This window comes from Equus quagga, chromosome 13 (genome assembly GCF_021613505.1).
Source record: "Equus quagga isolate Etosha38 chromosome 13, UCLA_HA_Equagga_1.0, whole genome shotgun sequence".
In the NCBI taxonomy this organism is placed as follows: Eukaryota; Metazoa; Chordata; class Mammalia; order Perissodactyla; family Equidae; genus Equus; species Equus quagga.
In genome coordinates, this window is record NC_060279.1 from 54,878,781 (window position 1) to 54,898,177 (window position 19,397).

General features: G+C 38.2%; 1 pseudogene; it reads right to left on the reverse strand.

Moving 5' to 3' along the window:
- Positions 1–19,397, reverse strand: part of LOC124250203 (Y-box-binding protein 1-like) — a 52,580-nt pseudogene that overhangs the window by 29,519 nt on the left and 3,664 nt on the right.

Sequence of the window (19,397 nt, forward strand, 5' to 3'; positions counted from 1 at the left end):
TTTTTAAATCTCTTTACAAGATTATTAACTGTTTAAACAAAAATCAAACAATGCACTGTGAGATTTGTAACATATGTAAAAGTAAAGTGTATGATAAAGGCTGAGTGGAGAGAAATGAAGATATTCTATTGTGAAGTTTTAACACTTTACATGAAGTGGTGATATATACCTTGAAAGTAAACTGTGATAAGTTAAAGATATATACAGTGAACCCTAAGGCAAACACTAAAATTAAAAAGACCCCAAACCAAAAGGCAGATATGTCAGATTGATAAAATAGCATGATTGAACTATATGCTGCCCATAAGAAACACAATTTAACTATAAAGATATAAATAGATTTAAAACGAAATAGAAGAAAATATATCATGTTAACACTAACTAAAAGGAAGCTAGATTATCTATATTAATATAAGATAAAGTAGGATTCAGAGCAAAGAATATTACCTGGGTAAATGAAGGTCATATCATAATGATAAAGGTGTCAATTCATCAGGAGGACATAACTCTCAATGTTTTTAAGTGTCTAATAACTGAGCTTTGAAGTATATGCAGTAGAAACTGGGAGAACTGCAAGGAGAGCTAGACAAATTCACGATTATAGTTGGGTGTTTTAATATCTCCCCTCAATAACTGACTGAAAAAGTGGACTGAAAATCAATAGGGCTATGGAAGGCTTAAACAGCACATTCAACCATCTTGATCTAATTGATGTTTACACAATACTCCACCCAACAGGAGCAGAATTCTTTCCTGGGAGTCATGGAACATTGATCTGGTTAGACCATATTCTGCACCATGAAACTAATCGCAATAAACTTAAAAGGATTCAAAAAACACAATGTATGTTTTCTGACCACATGGAATTAAATTATCAACCAACGACAAGAAGATATCTGGAATATCCTCAAATACTTAGAAACTAAATAACACAGTTCTATGTTACCCATAGGTCATAGAAGAAATAAAAAAGGATATAAGAAGGTATTTTGAACTTAATGAAAAAGAAAATACAACATACAAAATTTGTGACACGCCAGTTGAGCGGTACTTATGGGGAGGTGTACAACACTAAACACCTGGACTGTGGGGTGTGTGTGTGTGCATGTGCATGTCTTGGTGGCAGCAAGACTTATAAAGCTACAATAATCAAGACAGTGAGTTATTGGCATAAAGATAGACAAATAGATCACTGAAACAGAATAGAGAGTCTGGAAATAGACCTATACACATATAGGTATACATGATCATAAAACAAAAATTGAAAATGACTAGATTTTATGATATATGTGTATTTTTGAAGATATGAGCCTAGAAATGTAGGCAGGGGTCTTGCATATCTTTTGGGAAAGTTCTAATATATTATCCTTACATAATATATGATCATTGAAGAATTATAGAGAGGGAATAACAGGATAAGATTTATTTTAGGAACATCAGAAGTGGTATGGAAGGTGGATTATAGAAAGGGCGAATTTGATTCAGGCAGTATAATTAGGAGGCAGTGAGTCTGAGGAAAGGAGGGGGTAGATTTGAGAGGTATTTGAGAAGATATAACCCATGGTTCTGTCTGGCTTATTTAATGGGTGAAGGATAACCGAGTGAGAGGTATCTTGGACAGCTTATAGATTTCCATCTTGGAATTCTGAGCAGAGACCAATGCCATTCAGAGAACAGGAGAGCAGTAAGTTTTGGAGGGCTCTTGATGGTTCAGTTTTGGATTTGTTGAGTTTGAGGTTCTTTGAGGACTCCTGAAGGGAACTGCCCAGTACTAAGAAAGATACTTGGTGCTAGAGGTCAGGAAAGAGGACTGGTATTGAGGTAAGAATGTGGAAGTGTTCAGTGTTTGTATGGAAATTGAAGCCGTAGACTTGAAGTTTCAGAGAAAGAATGGAAAATGGAAATTGTAAGTCTGGAAAGAAATATTTAAGACATAAGCAGAGGAAGAGAAGCCACTGAGTGCATCCAGAATTTATTTTTTGGAAGTGCCCAGAAGCAGTAAATGAACTTGGAGTGAAAGTGCGTGTGTGTGTGTGTGTGTGTGTGTCGGTGGCAACAAGGGCACTACATAGGGAACATGTCTTGAAGCTGTGTTTCCATCAAAGCACATTGTTTTTACTCAGACTACGTGTTTCTGGGGGAGGGCTGCTGAAGATTAATGTTGTCACTCTTTCTTGACCACACTAAGACAGACTCGTTAAGGAGATTAAGCAGATAGAGTCAGAGATAAGAAGAGAATGGACATTGGCCTCAAATGTTGGAAAGCAGGCAAGTAAGATAAGGACCATAGTTTCTTAGGTTGCCAGCAGGAAACAGATTGCACTCGAACTGGGTAATTTGAGGAGAGCTTAATAAAGAGACTGTTCACCAAGGCAAGGTGTAGGGAAACTGCATGTAATAATGCCTTTCATCAGGGCTGGGAAGAGGGTGACGACATGACTACTCCTTAGCCTAAAGGGAGCAAGAAGAGGGAGCAGTTACCAGAACCTGGCAATGAGAGAGCTCTGTGGGAGACTGTGCTGAAGGAGCTCTGACCTTTGATTGAGGGGCTTTGCAGGGAAGGGCTGGAGGGTAAATGACCCGCTCTTGACTCCTCCCCTTGCTTCTCTTGCCTCTGCTCTCCATTAACCAAACTCAGTGAGAAGCAAGCCAGTCAGTTGATGTCATCCCTATACATCAGCCTCTGGTGTAGAGCAGGTTGGAGGGGAGATGGGAGTGGATCTGAAAGGGACAAATGAAATAGAGCACAGACTGAGAAATATCTGTTGGAATTCCCCACAAGAGGTCACTGACCCCTCACTGAGGTCAGGGCAGAAGTTAGTTTGTGGAGAGTAAATTGAAGATGAAACAGTAGTGAAGAGAAGGAGCTGCTGTTAAGAGAGTTTGTGGAGTGACTGGAAATAAGTTTTGGGTAACGGGTGGCCGATGTGAGTTAAGATGGCAGACCCTATTCATACACAAAGTCACTGACTCAAAATAATGCCTGAATTTCCCATGGTCTCCCTGTAATTTTCCAGAATTGTGAGGACAATAAAGGCCAGATCAATATAGAGGCGTACGTTAAGACCAATCTGTGAGGGATGTATGTTCTCTTCACTCCATGTTCAGTGGACCTTGTTTATGCGCGTAAGCTCTGTGCACACTGTCTCTCCCCCTGGAGAGTAGGGATTGTACCTTAAATGTCATTATAAGCTCAGTGCCTAGTTCAGTGTGTGAAACGTAGAAGATGCTCAGTGAAAATTATTGAATACAAAAATGTTCAAATGTTCAAAACCATGAAAACATTCCAAAGGCAGAATCTGACGCATGAACACAATTTGGTTATGTTTAAGGAGAGCTAAAAAAACTATCTAGCTCTTCAGCATAGCCACATCCGTCTTCATTATATACTATACATCTCACTTTGATCACCCCTTTTGTTCCTCAAATAAGTAGTTTTCCTTAAGTGAGTTTTAATCCTTCTTAACAGGAAAGAGTTTGATTCTTGTTTGACAAGTCATACCAGCTTTGCGCAAATGCTGGAACATTTCTTGTGTGAATTTGAGTTTATTGCTAAGCTGTTTCTCTCCATGAAGTTTCTTTGAAAGGCTTTTCTAGTAGTTTTCCTCCTGTTTTAACTGGTTGCATCTCCAACCTGATATTATAATGTCTGAATTCCAGATTGACTAAGAAATATTTCCTGTCTAACTTGGGGTACACGGTTGCTTTTAGGTACTTTATGACTTATGATTCTCTTGTTTAAGAAGACTTTGACATGTTTAGAAGTTCTCAGTAATGTTTTTGGGAAGAAAAGTGTAAAAAGAATCTTGCTTCTTCCAATCTTTCGATTTTTTGACAATTCCCATTTCTCTCTTCTAAGTTACATTATTAGAAACCAAATTCTGTTTCTTATTTCATTCACAATACATAATATCATGAAGTATGATAAAAGTAAAGTAGCTTGAACAACAAAATGTTTAAGCATAGTGAAACTGGGAAATTCTAAGTTCTAAGAACAAAAGGTGATATAAAAATCTCTATCATGACTTGTCATGGCGAATTTCAGTCTGACTGCTGGAGTCCTTTACATGATAGGCAGAAGCATAATATATAAAAGATGGTAAATCAAGTCGAGCTTAGTGTTTCTCTGATTTTAACGGTTTGCGTTTAACCCTTAAGACCGTCTCTCCAAATGGTTGTTTCAATTACGAAAGTAGGACTGGTAGGCAGAGTTGTGCAGCAAAAGCAGAATTTTCTGCTTCTAAAATGTGCATATTTCACAAACTAAGTATTTTCATACGCCAGGATGCATCAATGTTTTACTTGTTTAGGAACAGCTTTGTTTTCAAGCTTCCAAAGTAGATCGGCTGAAATGATATACACTTTGCACATAAATATTGGAAGGATTGAAGAAGCCAACATGATTCTGGCGTGATGGGGACTAGACACGATGGATTTCTACATTGTCCATAGTCCTAAGTCTTTGCGGTTCCAAAACACACCGAATCTATAGGCTGTGTTATAAATAAGTTGCTCCTCAAAATACTCATTCAACATTTTATTTTTATTAAAATACTGAAAAATACCTATTTGACCGTTTGGATTATTTCATTTTGAACCTATTATTTTTTGGTGTGTTTAAAATGCTATTTAAGTAATTGAGTGGTTTTTTCAAATAATTTGAGCGCTGAAAATTCAATGTTCTGTAATTAAAAATAAATCTACAAACTGAATACAGCGGTTATTTTCCCATATACTTTGTTGAAAGTGATAAGAATGGATAAAATTTAACTATGAATTGTACCTATTTCCTATGAAATATTAAGCTTCTATTTCATTAAATTTGGGGAGCTTTTTTTTTTTTAGAAAATAATATGATGATACTGAAAGAAAGGAAATAAAATTCTTAGAAAGATCTCAAAAGATTATTAATAGATGAGATTTGAATAAGACTGATCAAATGCTGGAATGAATGCTTTTTTCCTTTTCTTTTCTTTCTTTTTTTTTCTGATTGCCCACATTGTCTGGAAACTGTTCAGCAGAACAAAGGGTTTTACGGATGAAAGACTGGTATGAAGAAACGTGAATGTCAACTCAGGCTCTGAGAGGCAGGCTGCTAATGAAATATTCTAAAAGTCATTTTCAAGGTGGTTGAAAGTTCTCACTGATGTGCACCAACGCCTTTGATAAAAAAAAATTATATCTATCAAATAATTACACAAGCGTTGGCTCTGGGGACAGAGAAAATAAGGTTAGCTCATATGCACCCAAATATTATGGAAAGGTTTGTGAATCGTATTTTCTTTCCATGGGTAAAAATGATCAGGTGCCTGACAACATTGGTAAATTTCTTACTTCTTACATGTGAAAAATGCCTTTTTCTGCTATCTAGATTATGCTAACTAACTGTAATCCATGATTTTCTATCTTTATAGTTAGCTTTTTATGAACCAAGTGTAGAAAGGAGATGATTATCTTTAAAAATTGAACTTTCCCCAAACATCCTTGATTGAACTTTCCTGGTAAATGCAAGAAGTAATAACTTTTCCCCAAAGATCCACTGATCCACTCTATTAGTATACATACCTGCCAATGACACCTACTTATCCTCTATTCTACAGTATGCATTCTTTCATTAGAGTATCTATCATCTGTCTATCTATCCTATATATATCTTATTTTTCGGAAAAAAAATATGCTTATATATATAAGTATCCATGTCATATACATTTCTATGGGTTTATACTTTGATGGTACTTTGCATTCAGACATCCTTGGAATGTGTCTGCGTCAGTTTTCTGTGACTTTGATTTTAATCATGCAGGGGTGGTGAGGACTCTTTCTCAGGAATGTCTATCATAGTGCCCCCTACAGAGAGGCCCTTAATTAGGGTAGCAATGATCCTGTGACATGACCAAATTAATGGAAGCATGGTTCATTAGATTTTTTAAACACTCCATATCAGATTGATCATGGGACATCTGTCTTCTGCCCCTGTCCCAATTCCAGATGACTGACTGAATCAGAGTGCTCTGACAACAATGTTAAATTTTGTAATCCTGGGTCTGGGTTGGGCTTGGCTCACAGAAGGCAACTAACCTCTGATGAGTAGACTCTATGTCCATTCCATTTTGTATTTTCATGAATGAAATCTTAGTTACATGCATTGTTGATATAAACATAAAAAGAATTTTGCTTGATATTTAATACTCTTTGGGACCAACCTTGTCCCTGCCTCTCAAACCCACTTGCCTTAGTATATAATATGTCCTTGCCAGGTTGCAATGTTTTCCCCTTACACTTTCTTTTCAACTTGAAACTCCTTCTCAGCAGTCTAGATCCACACAAAATGCTATCTTCTCTGTGAAATGTCAACTGACATTCTTCCAGCAAAGGTAATCACTTTGTACATGTTCTTATAGTGTTTTTTACACATGTATTTGATGGCAATTTCATATTACATTGTAATTTACAAATATCTTTGTGTTTCTCACACCAGTCAGAGAGATCTTAGAGGTTAGGAGCTAGCACTCACTCATTAAAAAGAAATCTGCAGGAGGCTGGCCCAGTGGCATAGTGGTTAAGTTTGCACCCTCTGCTTTGGTGGCCCAGGATTTGTGGGTTTGGATCCCAGGTGTGGACCTAGCACTGCTTATCAAGCCATGCTGTGGCAGCATCCCACATAAAATGGAGGAAGATTGGCATAGATGTTAGCTCAGTGACAATCTTTCTCAAGCAAAAGGAGGAAGAATGGCAACAGATCTTAGCTCAGGGCCAATCTTCCTCACACACACACACACACAAAAGAAATCTACAGGATCAAATGTAGGCACTCAGTGAATTAGTTTTTAAAAATTGTTCAAAGGTAAATAAAATTATGTAAATAGGATCTTTACAGATAATCAGGAAGTTTAGAAGAAAATGGAGTCCAAGATGTGGTAATATTCAGAGAGCTTAAAAAATGGAGTCACCTTGTGGAGAAATTGGAACCCTTGTGCACTGTTGATGGGAATGTAAAATGGCATAGCCACTAAGGAAAACAGTATAGCAGTTCCTCAAAAAATTAAAAATAAAATTACTATATGATTCAGCATTGCTGCTTCTGTATATATACCCAACAGAATTGAAAGCAGGGTATCAAAGAGATATTTGCACACTCACGTTCATAACTCTCTTGTTGACAATAGCCAAAAGTTGGAAGCAACCCAAGTGTCCATTGACAGATGAATGGATAAACAAAATGTGGTAGATACAAATATAATAGGATATTATTCAGCCTTAAAAAAGAAGGAAATTTTGAGGTATGCTACAACATGGATGAACCTTGAGAACATAATGCTAAGTGAAATAAGCCAGACACAAAAAACCAAATACTCTATGATTCTACTTACGTGAAGCACCTAGAGTAGTCAGATTCAGAGACAGAAAGTAGAAGTGTGGTTGCCAGGGACTCAAGGGGAGGGAAAATGAGTTGTTTCTTGGGTATAGAATTTCCACCTTCCAAGATGAAAGGACTTTGTAGATTGGTTGTACAAGAATGTGAATGTACTTAACACTGTTGAACTGTACACTCAAAAACGGTTAAGATGGTAAATTCTGTGTTACATGTATTTTACCACAATTAAAAAAAACTGAAAACAATGAAGTCATGTTCATTATGCACATCACAATTATGTCAGACCAATCCATCACAAATCTATTTTAATGTCTGTAACTTTAATTATAAATTTTTGGGCAGCTAGTCTAACTAGAGATCATCCACATGCAGAGAAGAATTTATTGTGTTATAATTTTAATACCAATCCATCAAGATGTATTTATTGCATACTCACAATGTTTCATAGCCTTTGGTGGTTGGGAGAGGGGATAAAAATGAACATCAAGAAGGTGACTACCTGACTGCATTCTGAGGGTTCTATGTAGTGAAGTCATTGCTCGTGACGTGGTTAAGGGAATTGACACGGCTGCTTTGTAAAGTCAGATATTCTGGAATTATTCTAGAACGAACCCTAGTTCAAAACTAACTCAAGAAATTCAGAGCACTGACACAGTATGAAAGGAGAATGAGCTTCCCAGTGACACATACACATGATCAGTTGGCCTGCTATAATTGGCCTTAAATGCCCACCTAGGAATTGCATTTGTAATATATTTCTCCAGAGGAAAAAGGGCCAAACTGGAAAATCTGAGTCCTCGCAGCCATTTCTCAGCAGTCATGTAGGTCTTTTTCATCCGATCTGTCCAATTTCACTTTCCTATCTCTGATGCTGTTGGAGATGGTCCAGGTCAGTTCATTTCAGAGAAAGACAAGTTGAAAGGCAACTACCAAAAGTGGGTTCAAAAGGAGATAGGTGAACTTTGTCTAGAAATTTCAGAGATTGATTGGGGATTGAGACAAATATCAAGATGCAAGCTGTGGACCCAAATAAAAAACCAAGATTGACAAAATTAAGGGGAAATGGTCAGAGGAGACAAATAATACTAGATAACAACTAATAAACCTGGGTAATGATACTAATAGCTAACGTTTATGGGGCACAGACTATATCCCGGCCACTCCTCTAAGCACTTTACTTGTATTAACTCAATGAATCCTTTCAGTAGCTTTACGTGATAGATACTTACATTATTCCCCAATGTCTTAGCTTGTATTACCCCAAAAGGAGACCCAGAGACAAGGATTTGGGTTCATTCTCAGAGAAATGATGCTAGGTTCTCTATTTGAAGTGAGACAAGGACGGGAGAAAAATGCAATAAAGTTCTGTTAATTGGTGGTGTCTGCCAGGGGCAAGCAGGGCTCAAATACCGCTGGGGATCTTGCATAGAACATGCCTCAAAATTGTTCCACTGAGAGACGAGGAAGCTGGGGATTTTTATCCACCAACTCTTACCCCTCATTGGTTGAGGGTTGCTTCTGGGGCATTAATTCCTAAGCACTGTCATGTTACCACATTCCAAAAGCATCCTCAGGGAAAGAGATACAAGAAGCTGTCCTTGGTGTGTAAAGAGCTGCAGGTGGTGTCCGAGGAGTGATGGCATCTGCTTCACTGAGTTTGCGTATGAGGAACATGGGACACAAAGTTAACATCATGTAATTTGGATTTATTCTAGAAATATAGACCATTGACTGAAGCTAGGTTTCTGCATTCTGCCTGTGTTTACACAGGTAACCCCAGTACAGCTAAAGTGGATGAAACAGACAAAAATAAAAAGACATCTTACACACGGAATCTGTAGGCAACACGGAGGCACAGTTCATTTGTTCATTCACTCATTCAATCATTTGTTCTTTTATTCAAAAATTTATTAAGGACCAGCTTTGAGTCCAGTACTGTTTTGTGCAGTGAGCATGGGATGGGGTGGGGGATATAAGGAGAGCAATTATGACAAGATTTTTGCTCTCATGGAACTGACATGGTGTTGGGAAAGAGAAACAAAGTAAATAAATAGTATAATTTCAAATGACAATGAATATGTTGAATAAAATAAAATTATAATTGCGACTAGTATCTGTGTGACTAGTTACACCACCAGTAATTAGTCAAAGCACCAGAGACGGCCATAGTTTCCAAAAAAAGGGAATTTCTACTTTTCTCTACAGCTAGACTCCTAAATATGACGTTGAGGACTGTGTATTCCACAAACGGATGAGCAAGAGAGACGTGGTAACCAGTGCACACATTCCAGGGGGAGAACCTGACAAGGAAGCAAGAACTGATCAACAAAATCATCACAGCTAGTTGTGAGAATTATATGGGAGATGAAGCTGGCGCTGTGAAGGAGAAATAACCATGTGGGGAGAGGCGACACGCTGTTGGATGGTCAGAGAATGCGTCTCTGATAAGGGGACTTTTACGGTGGGTTCCTAAGGACCAAGGACCTTCCATGTTGAAAAGCCAGGAGCAGATTATTTGAGCATGAACATAGAAGACAGCCAATACCAAGATCCCAAGTCTGGAAAGGGCTTGACATATCTTAGTTTTAATAGATCAGTGAGTGAAGGGTGGGGAGTGTCAGAAGAAATGGAGAAGGTTGGCAGGAGCTGGACCAGGCAGGGCCTTCAGGCGCTGCTTTTACTCAGTTGGCCAGTTTGGTGTTTATGTAGACAGTAAATTTCACTTGCCTCTTTTATCCCCTCTCCGAAATGCAAAACAAACAACAAAAAAACTGCATCTTTCTAAAATTAGAGGAAGAAGTATCATATTCCTGGAACTATGTGCCCATGTCTGTCTTCCTTCCACGCGCGTGAACCATGTCAATACCCCATCTCTAGCTTCTCATTCAAGGCCTGGCCTGTACTAGGCATTCAATGCATATAGACACAAATGATTGATAATTACTGGAAGGTATTTTATGTTTCCTGTATTATTAGGCATACTTGGAACTGTAGGATAAGTACATAGGATTGAAATGGTTTTTAAGATAAGAACTTTTAAGACCGTGGTGTTCGGTCTTTGAGTGACCTCTAAGCAACTAGAAATCACAAAGAGAGACTCCTGGGGCTGAAGATTATTGGTCCATTTACTAAACGTTTAAACTACTTTAAACTTACTAAACATTTACAAGTAATTAATTATTATTCTTTGGCAATTAGCTAGTCCTTGCGTCAATTACAATACCAGTGAAGATGTTTTCATTTATTCATTCATCCAAGCTACATATAGAACACGTACTGCGAGGTGTGCGTGTATGCTCGAGGCTGCGGTGACAAAGACGAACACGGCGTGCTCGCCGTTCTTACTGCTTAAGGAGTAAATTTCCTATAAAAAAGGAAATGTTATACCACATCAGTCACGCAGCTATAGAATCTCTGGAATGTGTAGTGCTGTCATGTATGGTGGTGCAGTCAGGGTCTTATCCTCTCTGAGCTCATAGTCTGGTAGGGAACATATGCAAAGTAACTGTCACGCAAATCATGCATGCTGACATTTATCACCAACAACTGTGGAATAGCGTCAGATGATAGGCCTGGTTGTACACGTAAATGACAGAAACATACAAAGTAGATTCTTGGGAGTGCACTAATTCTCAGAGATTCTCAATACTTCACTAAGCAATGAGCTATAGCATTGAGGGTTTCTTTCTTTTTAAAACTATTTCAGTAAAAAAATTTCCTTTCAGAAAATATTGAGAGAATTCTGATAAAGAAACCATGAGCATATCTTTGATCTCATAAATATATTCCTGGGAATGCTTTCCAAAGATATATGTGTAAAGATTCAGACACAAAATTTTTTTTCACACTTTCTCCCTTTTATTATACTAACATGCCAAGCGTACTCCCTTTTCTGCCTTTTGTTTCACTAAATCTGGAAGATTTGTTGCCCAGATTGCCAAATGGTTAATGCCGTACACTCACTCAGATCCCTGTTCGAAGATCATCTTATCGTAGAGACCATCTATTACTTCCTGCCCCTCTGTCTTCTCCTGCTTTATTATGATTATTATGGTTTTATTGTGGGACTTAATCACCAACTGCCATATTTATTTGTGTGCATTGTTTGTCTTGTCTGTCTTTAGCCCTCAGTCCCTGAAATGTAAGCTTTATGAGAACAGAGTCTTTGCGCTCCCCGTCTGGGACAAGGCAGAGCAATGAACAAACATTCCACAAATATTTGTTGAATGAATAAATAAATAACAAAGCCAAAACAAGCTAAATGTCCATCAGTAAGTTATTGACCAAATGTATTAGGCAACCACATAATGAAATTCTATGCAGCCTTTAAAATGGTATTTTTAGAAATAAATGTATGTAGTTTTAAAAAAATGTGGTAAGATGTTCATAACAGATTGTAAGAAAAGGTATATTTGCAAAGCAGGCTTTTTGCTGTTCAGTGTTATTCTCACTTTCCCTCCATATATGTACATATTTGTGTGTTTTCGTGTGTGTATGAAGAAGAAATAAAAATGTTAATGGTAATTAGTCCGAGTGGAGAGAATTCAGTTTGATTTGTTTTTCTTTGAATTTTCTGTAAATATTTTAAATTTGTTCTTTGTGCTTCTCTCTATTTTTTACAAGTTTTTTTGGGGGTAAAATAATCTAAAGTAATAAAGGCATTTTTAATCCTCAGATAGATTAAGCAATTGTGTTTAGCATTAGGATTTTGAAGATTTTGCTGGTTTGTTTCTGCGGAGTGACCCATATTGCCTAAATTTCAAACTTGTCATTGGATTGTTACCTGTTGCCTCTGATATCTTTACATAGGCAGCCAGTTATTTAATGCTTAATTCAAGAATTTGATAGAGTTTCTATGTGCAAAAGTACTTGCAGAGTGATGTTATCGTAATATACAATATTTTAGCATCCTAAATATACACTTTTAAAGTTGACACCTAAAATATGTTTTCAAACAAATAACAATTTAATGTAAATAGCAGACTTTGTCTTCTGGTTTTAATGTGGCTTTTGAGTTTTGGTTGTTTACTTTCCTCTCTGCCAAATTTAGCATCTGTGCCCCTTTGAAAAGAACCTATTCGTTCCTTCAGTTCTTTGATAAGCCTGAGATCCTTCGATATATTTACAAGAAAGTTATGGTGCTACCGCTTTGAGAATCTAAAAGGGTAATTTCATGAAAATAACAGTTCATGGAAGAGACAATCCTTAGGCAATCTCTCAATATTTCCCCCAATATGGATCAGCCCATGAATTCCCAAGAAAGATTAAAAATACATTTTAAACTGCTTGAAACTTTTTAAATCTTAAATTAAATGCTTAACTCTCTTTAAATGTGTGACACCATCCATCACAATTTGATATTTAGACACATAATAATGTATAATCTCAGCTTGCTGTCCACTTGTAAAAATGGGAATAGACTTGGAGAAATAAGCAATTTCCCAACAGAAAATTGGAAATTCTGCCAACCAATTCCAGGTGACCCACCATCAATCAGTGTTAAATTTTCTGGGGCTATTGTTGAAGGACGTCGCTATCAGTGAAGGGCTTCACCTGGTGACTAATGGGATAGAACAAATACATTGAAGAACTATAGAAACCCCCGGAATCCGTGAGTGTCTGCTAACTTTCAGCAGGGACCTCTCTTGGCAATTGAGAAAGTGAGATTTTTATAACCTCCTTGCAGTTCTCTTATTAAAATATCTGTTTTTAGAGAAATAGGTGAAATGATGATGCCATGTAATTAAATTAAATTGGCTGACAAAATGTTTCTTTATGACTAAACTGTTTAATGTCGGCATTTGGAAGTAGTGATATCATTTGGAATATGTGCAAATGTGACAATTATTCTGATTCTGAAGTTAAATAAAAAGTCTCAGTTTGCAATAAAATCTCCTTGTTTGGTGTTATTAAGCAATTATGATTAATGTCTGAAATGTAATGTTGCGTGGGTATAATTTCCTTGTTTGCTTGAGTGAGTACATTAGGAATTCATTAAAAATGCAAGCTTTTCGGCTTCTCGCAAACTACAAATGTCGCAAGGACTTTGCTGGAGGTTAGGAAGCATTTTTCAGTAAGAAACCATGACTGGGGTGAACGAACAGCTGGCAGATCACTATGATGGATTTCTAGTACTGAAAAGCAGAGATAGACAAATGGGTTTGTTCACTGATGTCAAAAATCAAATCTATTCTGATGTAAAGATCTAATTGCAAGGCATCCTGCTATTCTTCCAATGTGTAACCATAAAGGCTGAAGCAGGTAAGGCCTAAAACTTACGAACGTGGCTAATGCTGATGGGTAAGCCCTGGATATAGGAAGGCAGCTAAGAATCCGATGTTCTCAAAAAGCAGTTTGTCTTAAAGTAGAGAAAATAGTCAAATCAATTGGTTGTTTAATCAATCAATCTGGCATTCCTGGAGCACCTGCCTCGCCAGATGGTTGTGAAGATCAGATGAAATGAAGTGTATACAACACCCAATCTTGTGTTTGTTCTATCTGGAAAGTGACATTTAAGGTGTTGCCCCAGAGTTAGTTGTGTGGTGGTCAGTCAGTTGGCCTTTGTCCGCTTAGGATGAAGTGATGCAGTGAAAAGCCCCTCCGACCCCTGGGGAGGTTGTCTCCAATCAAAGAAGGCTGAGCTCGGTGTCACTTCCTCTTCTTATAGGGACACTAATCCCATCATGAGGGCCCCAACCTCATGACCTCATAGAAATCCAATTACCTCCCAAAGGCCCTGCCTCCTAAAACTATCATATTGGGAGTTAGGACTTCAACCTATGAATTTTGAGGACACAAAAACATTCAGTCCAGAACAAAGGGGATGAGGGCATATCATTAAAGCCTATAAGTCATGACAGGTATACAAAGGGGAACTTCCAGAAGAATAGGACCAGGATGTCCCTTACTACTATTTCACAGCTTCAGAGAGCTACAAGGCAACAAAAGGAAGGATTGGTGAAGATGCAACCTGTTATCTCAGACAGTGTGTGTAGTGAAGAGTTGATTGGACAAGGAATCAGATTTGCTTTCCAGCCCTAATGCATTGTCTGCCCTTGGACACATTTATTCAACTTGCTAAAGCTCAGTGTCCTTATCTAAAAAATGGAAATCATAAAAGTTTTGCCCAACTCAGAGGAAGGTTACAAGAGCAAAACTGTATAATATATAAGAAAGTGATGCCAACTGATGGGCAAATGGAAGGAATTATTATGGTCTGTATTAGTTTCCTATTGCTGCTGTAATAAATTACTACAAACTTATGAGCTTAAAACCAAACAATTTTATTATCTTATATTCTGGATATCAGAGTCCAAAATGAGTCTTATGGGGCTAAAATTTAGGTGTTGGCAGGCCTATTTTGCTCCTTTTGGAGGCTCTAGGAGAGAATCCATTCCTTGCCCTTTCCAGCTTAGAGGGGCTGTCAGTATTCCTTGGCTTGTAGCCCTGCATCACCCCAATCTCTGCTTCTGTTGTCACATTGCCTTCTCTGACTCTAACACTCCTCTCCCTGCCCTTTTTATTGTGGTAAAAAACACACAGTGTTACATTTACTATCTTAACCATTTTTAAGTGTACAGTATGGTAATATTAACTATATGCACATTTATTTTCCCCCCTTCCTGTCTCAGTCTTATAAGGACCCTTGAAATTATACTGGGCCCACCTGACAATCTAGGATAATCTTCTCACCTCCAGATCCAGAATTATATCTGCCAAGTTCTTTTATATTCAGAGGTTCCAGAGGTTAGTACATGGACATCTGTAGGGAGCCATTATTGTGTCTACCACACTATCTGATGAGATAGTTAATATAAGCAACTTAGAAACAGAATCAGAAATAATCAGACATGTTCAGGGGAGTGAGACATCACTTATGTTCTATAACTTTACTTTCTTTTCTACACTTAACCTGCAATCTGGGAAAATGGAATTAGACACGTTAATGGATGGTAGAGTTATACGGATTAATTAAGAATACAATTTAGGGTTTCTTTCTACTGTTACTAGAAACAAGATGGCTTGTCTTGTTTTTTCAAAAGTCTCCTAAAAATACTGCCTGAAGATGAACTATTGTATGTATGTTCTATAGGCTAGGGCATATCATGTTGATGTGAGATGGGGGTATAAATCGAGAAATAACAAGCCTAGTCTTCCTTCCAATGCTAGTTACAACTTTTTTTTCCTGTTTAATATTAACAAGCCATATGCTCAAGTTTATGACTCAGAGACCAGCTTTATACAAGTCTTCAGGAGGGAAGACTTCTATGAGTTTGTTTGTAGAGATTAGAGAAATGAGATCCACCCTGAGTCCTTTAATTTTAAAGCTGGAACGGGCAACTGTGCAATTTGAGATTGCGCTAGTACTGTCTTCCAGACTTGCCGAGGCATGATAGCCTACCAGATACACAGTTTAAGCTGAAAATCTAAGAGGAGTGTTGCAGGATTTCCCCGAGTGAGAACAGAGGCTCTAAAGGTATAGAACAGCAGTTGCCTCTTTCGGGGTGTAGTCAAAAGCACATTGAGTATATGTTTCTTGAGGACATAGACATCTTGGCTGACCTTGATATCCCCCAGGGACTTTATCAGGAGGCACAGTGTCATGTGTTATTCGAGAAGAGAGGATGAGTGATCCACCTTGAGCCTTCAAAATGTCCTCCAAAGATTAAACCCACTGAGAACCCAGCACGGAAGAGAGAAATAAAGCCAGAGAATCGGGCTTCCCAGTGTTTTGCTTCTGCTTCATATTTGGACTAAATGGAAAAGAGACAGCTTTCAAATTCTGGAGTCTCCAAAATAAAAAAGGAGAGAATTAAATATGGTGGTGGGTTGGGATGTCCCCCAATAGCTGTCTTCTCCAGAAGTTTTCTGATCGATTGGTCTTCATATGGACTTTGCAGTTGCTGGACGCAAATCTGAGTTCAGAAAGACCACCATTTCCATGGGAAGTCTGATCTCTCCATTCTCAACCTGCACCTCCCATGTCCCCTGGGAGTCCTACACTCATGCCTAACCTTCTGAGTACAACCCTATGACCCATTTCATCACCACTCTTCCACTAACTGGGTCTCCAACCAGGGCCACCTAGAATACACTTTCTCCTTTCATTATTTTACAAATTCCTAATTACCCGTTAAAAGTTGGTCCATGTGTGATTCCTCCAGGAAGCCTTTCCCAAGGCCCTGTGTGATGTAAGTCATGACTTCCATCTTCACTTCTAAAATGCTTCTTTTGGCATTTGGTGCTTCTTTGGGTATCATAACCAACTGAATGGAAGTATTTATTTAATGTCTGTTAAACTTGTCAGACTGTGAGCCTCTTAAGGATAAGGAGTGGGACTTACCCTTTTCCTATCACACCCAGTACATAACATGAGGTCCTGCGCACAACAGGTGCTTAATGAATAGAGAAATGACGGAATGAATAAATGCACACACCAGAGCTCTTCCAGCCCAAGGTTGTGTTGCTGAAACATTACTGCACAGTTCTCTTTAGAATCATGCCTGTTACTGTAAGATAGACTTTACGAAAACAGAGAAACTCATCATTGCTTAAATTTGATTATCTCATAATTTTACCTAATTTAGAGAAGGCATAGGTAAAGATGTTGGCAGTTACAAACATATTAAAAATAAGGACTATTCTATACCTTCCGGTTTTTGAGAGCAATAGTCAAGTGAGAGGTTTATTTTGAAGTGTGGTACTGCGTATGTCTTGATAATATCGGTAACTATCTTGCATTGGGCCCTACGTGTTAGGTGCTGTGCCAAGTCCACTGTAGCAGAATTTAATTCTTAGAACCACCTGCTTCCATTTACAGCAGAGGACACAGGATTAGAGAAGTGAAGGGGCTTGCTCTGTGTCCGAGAGCCAGTGTATGCCTCAGTTGGGGATCTAAACTCGGCTGCTCCTACTCCAGAAGCTATGCTTTTAACCATTACGCAGTCCTGCCAGATTTGGTCATCTGAAAAGTCTAAAATGCTTTGGTCATACGTTTTATTTGTGATATGCACTCATGTTGGAATCTCTACAGCAGCAATAGTAAAAGAAACCAGACCACTGTAACAAATAAGCGACAGGGTCAGGATCATCCAGAAGTAAAGCAAGATTCATATCATGTCGTTCCGTAAAAACTAAAGCCATGTTGATCTAAGAAAATGACCAGAGAAGGGACTGTATTAGATCTCCCATAGCTTGGCATTTGCCTGATTTCAATGCCATTTCATACCACTGCCCAGGTTCAGCACATTGCAACTGTGTTCTTTCCTGATCTTTGAATTTATCAGCTATTTCTATCTCTGAGCTCTTGTGCCTACTGCCCCCTCTTCTGGAACTCTCTTCTTATAGGTCTTTACATGTCTGGATTACTGTCATCCTTTGTTCCTGGAGCGTAGTAGACAAACCTAAATACTTTCTGAATGAAGGAAAGAAACAGAGGCAGTTGAGTTGCTGGCCTATTTAGCATCATTTTTATACTGATTTCCCTCCAGTCTTTCTCTCCCCTACTTTGAGATATTATTGATGTTAAGCATGTGCTTTTTTTTTTTTATTACATCCCCAGAAGGAGAGGGGAAGTGAACAAATGTTAATTATCTGAGTATTTTTGATCTTAAATCTTCAAAACATTTCCTTGTAGCAGTTTACAAACATGACCTTTGAGGCTCAGAGAAGTTAATGGTGTAATCAAAACTGTTAAAACAGGGGCCAGCTGGTGGCGCAGTGGTCAAGCGTGCACGTTCCGCTTCGGTGGCCTGGGGTTCGCTGGTTCAGATTCTGGGTGCCGACATGGCACCGCTTGGCAAGCCATGCTGTGGTAGGCATCCCAGATATAAAGTAGAGGAAGATGGGCACAGATGTTAGCTCAGGGCCAGTCTTTCTCAGCAAAAAGAGGAGGATTGGCAGCTGATGTTAGCTCAATCTTCCTAGAAAAAAAACCAACCAAAAAACTGTTAAAACAGAACTAGCATTGTAACCCAGGTCCATCTAATTCCAGAGGCCATCTTCTTTCCATGATACCAGAGTGACCTGTATTGGTGAAGTAATTGGAAACATTTATTGTGGAAGGGAAGCGGTGAAAGAATAGGGACTACCTTTAGGAATGATTAAGAAAGATGTTTACTTGATGGGGAAACCTCACTCACGGTTTCCTCCATTTCGTGCATTCCCTTCCTTGTCCTGGGATAATTAGAGTAGCTGTCTGGCTATTGGACAAAACCTACATTGATAGACTGTTGAGAGAACAAGAGGTTGAGTGGTATTTTAATAGTAAAACGTTTATCCCAGACAAAGCAGAAGTACAGCTTTTCTTTGCCAGTAAGGTTAGAGGAACAGGAATTAGGTTAAAGAAGTGGGAACATTGGTCAACCAGACATCAGGTACCAAGGGTTGATGCGTGGAAAAGGAAAACAGGAAACTGAGTGTAGGGTATACTGAATGCAAAGCTCTTCTACCCCCAGATGCCATTTTGGGTTGGAACATATGGAGAAACACCTCTGTCATCTTCTTGAGCACTGAACATTATTACATCAAGTGTGTTATCGTTAACTTCATAGCTGGTGGTAGTGTGGGAGGGACTAGAAACATGGGTTTTGGAGTCAGACTGACCGTAATTTAATTCCTAGGCAGACCTTCTAGTCACTGGCTGATTGACGCCTAGGTCTTTAAACTCTCTGAGCCTCAGTTTCTTCAAAAAGAAATGAAGACTTTCTAATCCCAAGGTTGTGTGGACTGTCTTTAGCAACGCTGCAAAATACTTTGCCCAGAAAAACTGCTTTATAAAATGAGCTTTAGTTATAGTTAATAATATTATTAATATCAACAATAAGCCATCATAATGATAAAGATATTAGAAATAGTAATTGCGCATTATTTTGCAATGTACAAAATGCACATGTAATCATTAAATAGAACTACTTGTAATTTGTTTCTCATGAAGTAGTAAAGTGCGTAAAAAAGATGCTTTACTTGAATTGTGTACCGTTTATGTACTTTATCTTAAAATGAGACATTACTCCTTTAATGG